This window comes from Helianthus annuus, chromosome 2 (assembly GCF_002127325.2).
Source record: "Helianthus annuus cultivar XRQ/B chromosome 2, HanXRQr2.0-SUNRISE, whole genome shotgun sequence".
Lineage (NCBI taxonomy): Eukaryota > Viridiplantae > Streptophyta > Magnoliopsida > Asterales > Asteraceae > Helianthus > Helianthus annuus.
The window spans coordinates 90536431-90542430 of NC_035434.2; positions in this window are offsets into that span (position 1 = coordinate 90536431).

Below are 6000 nucleotides of genomic sequence, written 5' to 3' on the forward strand. Positions count from 1 at the left end.
CGTATAAAATACTTGAGAAATTCGGATACAAAATAGTTGCCTAACTATTATTCCAAACCCCTAAAGACAAAATTTAAGTTAAAATAATAATTATTATTTTAACAAGAAGTTAAGACTTGGAATAATGACAAAGTAACGTAACTCAAACCCATAAATACAAAGGCAAGGCACGGCCCGTTCATCTAACAAACATTAGCACATTGTAGGGGGTCGTATTTGCTGACGAGACCGGAGATTTGAGTACGATTTCAGGAGACGCACTTCTGTGAGTTCATGTCCCCCTTTTCTCTTTACTGCTTTTCAGTTTTATACTTCGGGGGTGAAATACATGCGACAATTATTACAAACTTTTACTTACATGGAATGGTTAGCGTAGGGAGGGTTTTTACTACTAGATCATGTGAGGGGTGGGTACAACACTTAAGGCCATTAATCCTCGTTGTTAGGACCGAGGGACACAAGAGTGATAGATCTATTTGGGTGTAGCGAGCCCACACTCGTGAGGCCGGGGCGGCCCATAGAGGTGACTGTGTCTTACCGCCGAAGCCCGTTAACAAATTTGCTAGGTTTGAGTTTTCCTTCACCTTCTCACACATACCGGTGGCTTTGCAACCCATTGGTGATCTCTTTTTCCTTATTGCTACATACCAGGGACTTTTATTCATACATGAAAGGTTTATACATACTCACTTTTACATGAACTCGCTTAACTTTTGTTGATTTTTCAAACTACATGTATTTCAAGAAATTAGTGGATCTGGCGAAGTGTGCAATCGTGTTATGCTGCATAGGGAATAATGATGTCATCCAGGTTTAGGAGGTGTGACCCTTGCCTGGACGGGTTACAAGTCTTAAACCGTGCTTTTATTAAAACCTTTTGTTGTGTCATGTGAACACGTTTTAAATTCATGTCATGTTTATAACTTGTTTTTATGTGTCGACATTTTAAACAATGATGTTGTGGTAACTTTAAACTTGATGAATGGATGACTATCATGTGTTTTATTTACATATAGCATTGTTATGATTGTTGCTGTGGTATTAAGAAGTCACACCAAATAAACCCACGCTTCCGCAAAAGCCAGGGTGTGACAGCTTGGTATCAGAGCCTTGATCATAGCGAACTAGGATTCTTTCTCGAGTCTAGAACATGATCACTAGGGCTCTCACAAAAACATTTTTACATTGCATACGCTAAACGTCCAGATCCAGGGTACAAAACATTTTTACAAATAAAAGGCACAAATACATTTTTTTTAAAAATTTATGGTTCAGTCTTAGAGACTGAGCGAGTTTAGTCTTAGAGACTGAGGGAGTTCAGCCTTAGAGGTTGGGGAGGTTCAGCCTTAAAGGCTGGGGAGGTTCAGCCTTAAAGGCTGCGGAGGTTCAGTCTTAGAGACTGAATGGTTCAATGTTAGAGATTGGGGAGGTTTAGTCTTAGAGACTGGGAGTTGGTCTTAGAGACCAAGGAGTTAGTCTGAGAGGCTAGGGAGTTCACTCTGAGAGGCTGGGAGGGTAGTCTAGGGAGACTAGGAGAATTACTTGTTTGCTTTATTGTGAGTTACATGTTTATTTGATTTCATGTTGATATATGTGCATATGTGTGGTTGTGTTACAGACACCATGGTTTCTTCTTCCGATACAGAAGTATCAGACACAGTGGACCCCATGGCGGTTATGTCAGATGATGAGATGCCTTCCGAGGGAGATGTTTACACGTCAGATACCATGAGCATGAATGACGATGATTTTCAGCCGTTCGCTCTGCCAGACATCGGAGTTGAGATTCAGCCTGCTGATGGCATTCCTTCTAGGGATCTACCTCTTGCGGTGATCTCTTCTGTCACACCCCGACCATGTAAAACATCAAATCGTGGCGGAAACTTCGGGGAGTGTTGTAACAGAATTATTGTTTCACAACCATGGCAATACAAAGTTGTATTTTATTGATCAAACGAATGAGTTGCATTGTCTTAAAACAACTGAAACAAAGAGTACATAACATGTTTTTAACTAATCTAGCTCCATTTTATGTCACTAAGGCCCAAGTCCACCCTACCGTGTCACGAACATCCTATGCATTAGCTCCTGAAACACATGTGAAAATAGGTACGTCAGCATAAAAATGCCTGTGAGTAACATAGGTTTTCCGAAAATTGGATTCATGACTTAGGTTTTAGAAAAATGTTTAATGAAAATTCAGTCATGAACCTTGTTAATTGAATTGTTTGTAAAATCATTGAAAAGCGATGATAGATATGTATTTTTGAAAGAATAATGTAAGGTTAAATGAATACCAAATAAAAATGAGTTTGTATAAGATAAGTTGTTTGTAAAACAATGTCTTGTGGAAAATATGTTATTTGTATAAAATGTATAAGTCCAAATTGAATGATTTAAATAACGCTACGACATGTAATATAATACAAGCACTTATATATATGAAGTACCAGTGGCGTATCCACCATGCTTGTATCACATTACACACGTCTCGTTACTTAAATCACTTACCCAAACAAACCACCAATGTAAATTGCCCATGTCTAAACCATTTGTCAAATGTCATTGGGAAAACCATGTCAAAATGTTTATGTCAAAATGTAGTCCATGAAATGTGTATATCAATATCAAAATGTCTATGGCAAATGTCAATCATGTAATGTGTAAACAAAATGTCATGTATGGCAAGTGGAATATGTATCAACTAAACCATAGGTGAAAATGCACAAAACAGTATATTGAAGTAAAACGTGGTTTAAATCAACGTTATGTTTTGTGGAATTGCATGCTATACTGATACAAATATCTATGCGGTATTGTGAAAATGCATACATTCAAGCTTTGCGACTGTGGCGATAGCCTTTAAACAAATTAAAGGTTTATCTGAGTTATGTATATCGAATTCGGTCATTCCTTTCATCCAAACATACCTAGGATGTTAGGAGTGGGAGTTGTCAATTCCTATGGTACCACTACCTACTAACGAACAGTGTGATCAATGTTAATGAATGTATTTTTGTCCCATTTAAACAAACCAAATGTCATACCAAAATGTAAGCATGTGAAAACAATGCACTAAGTATGCAATCAAACAAACATACATAGCGTAAAGTGTACTGTAAAACAATGTACTAAGTATACACACAATGGACATACCTAGCATGTGATGTGAAACAAATGTACTAAGTATGATGAACATACATAGCATGAAATATCATGTAAAACAATGTACTAAGTATGCACACAATGGTCATACATAGCATAAAATGTAATGTGAAACAATGTACTAAGTATGCACACAATGGACATACATAGCATGAAATGTAATGTAAAACGATGTACTAAGTATGCACACAATGGACATACATAGCATGAAACACAATGAAATCATGTACTATAAGTGTACTAAAGAACATAGCAAGCATATGATGTGAAAACAAGAAAGCACGAAAGTAACAAGTAGGCACATGTGTTTCACCCCAAAATGTTTGAAAAACAGTAAAAGAGGGGTCTATGTACTCACTTGAGATTGCTTAGAAGTCCTAGGATAACCACCAAGCAAAGCTAGAAGATCACGGAATCAAACGACACCCAATATAGGTATCTACATTAATAAACGGACCTATCGGAGGATCGGGTAGTACGAGGGTTTGTAAACCAAATAAGTGTGGGAACTTATGTAATATGGTTTGACAAAGCCTACATACTAAAACAAAACCTATCCTAAGTGCTTCTGACCCGTTACAACCCGTTTAGGTAGCTTACGCCACTTTAACGCGTCGTTTGCGTAAAACGCGTTTGGAACGCCTAACTAGCCCTATGACAAGTAAGATATGCCTTAACATGTTTAATATTGTTGCTAAATCAGTTTAGATGTCAAAAATTTAGTTACATAGGCTTAAAATGAATTTTAGCATGAAAAGGGTATTTTGGTAATTTACCTAAGGCATAAAAACTACTTATCATATAGCTACTTATACGACGTGACCATAAGGTATAACCTCGGAAGGTTATTCCCTATACAACTATGGTCACCTAAAGTATTTGGTCGGATCCTAAAGATCGACCAAATGGGTCGTGTTCGAAAGTATAAGCGATTGTTTAGATCGCTTACCTTTACGACCCTAGACAAGCACAATTCTAAAAGCGACGAGCTAAACATGCTAGAACATGTTTAGTTAAGTTAGAAAACAGGTTTGGTATTAAAACAAACGGTTTTAATACCCTAGAGTAGTTTGGTTACAAAATACGCGAGAAAACGCATTTTGGCCGAAACTACGACTCGTCACTGAGCCTAGATAACATGGTAATCAGTAGGTATAGTCACTAGGGACTATAACCATCGTGATTATGCTCACGTTATGAAGTTCAAACGAACTTCGCATCGACCATAAACTGGTTAATGTAGAAAGTCAAACGCAGTTCGACTTTAATGCTAAAATGAATGATAAGCACGAAAGAAAACTTACAGAAGGTCCCCGCAAGATTTGATCCGATTTTCTCTCAGGTAGGAAGCATATACTTCCACTTAGAGAGTAGAAATCAGATTCAAATTGTGGGTTTTGAAGTACAACATGGAGGGGGTATTTATAGGTGTAGTAGAACCGTTAAGATCGTTCCTCGTTATCCGAGATTCAATCCTAGCCGTACACATCGAGCCCATAGTTTTAGAAAACCAGGGGAGCCCCTAAACCAGCCCATAAAAACCCAAAAACAATGTGCATAAGTGGGTAACAGCTGGAAATGGCTGGAATGCATTTTCTGCTGTCTGGGGGTTGCTTACGGACTGTAAGCAGGTCCATACGGTCCGTAAGGACCCTGCAGACCAGCAATATTTCAGTTTTGGCAGTTTTGGTCTCTGTGCACGTATGGTCGTGTTTTGGCACTTCTAACACTCGTCAAACCCATTTTTAAGCTCTATAAGGATATTAAAGTATAGGGAACATGAAACATACTCAAAAATATGCCGGATGTCGGTTTGTTTGGCCGTACGATTGCGTTGTTCGGTTAATTACGACGGAAGTCGTAACAGACGCAAAAACGGTCCAAATTGCGCGACGAATTGATTTTTGACAAGCTAATCACTAAAACATAATATTTTAATGATTACATAAATTTTTGGATGTCCGGATGTATTAAGAACGTAAGTCATGCGCGAAAATGCAATCTTATGCACTTTTTGACGCTTTTAGTCCCTGAATGTGCATAAAGTTTATTTTAGCACACCGAACCCCTGAAAGCCTATTTCTAAGCTATGTAAAGGATATTTAGGGTGTGTTTAACTTATGATCATGTTCCAGAATGTTCATTACATTTCAAATTGGCATACTTTCGCAGTTTGTTAATTTTAGTCCCTGTAAGCGAATAAGCTTGATTTTGCCATACCAAAGCCTTAAAAAATTATTTCTAAGTTATGTAAAGGTTATTTAAGGTATGTTAAGCATAAATTGATGTTTTGGAGTATTTGTCGCGTTAAACTGATTACGTTTACGCACCGGTTTGCGTATAATTCTCTAGAAAGCGATATAGTGTTTGAAATTGGATAAAAGTCAAAACATGAAAAACTTCAAACATAAACAAACAAATATTGGGATCAAACAACTTTATTTCATTGATAACTGAACTGGTTACAATGATTACAAGCACAGATGTTATAGTCTCCCCTACTTGTGGAAATTTCGTCCCGAAATTTGTTTAGAGGAAACTCGTGGGAAAAGATGCGGATACTTCGCCTTCATTTGATCTTCACGTTCCCAAGTAAACTCAGGTCCACGTTTAGATTCCCAACGAACTTTAACCAATGGAATGCGCTTGCGTTTAAGCCATTTGACTTCACGATCCATAATTTCCACAGGTTTCTCAACAAAATGCAATGTTTTATCAACACGAATTTCGTCAAGTGGTATGTGGAGGTTCTCATCAGCTAAGCACTTCTTGAGATTGGATACGTGGAAAGTTGGATGAACATTACCAAGTTCAGGAGGTAATTCAAGTCTGTAG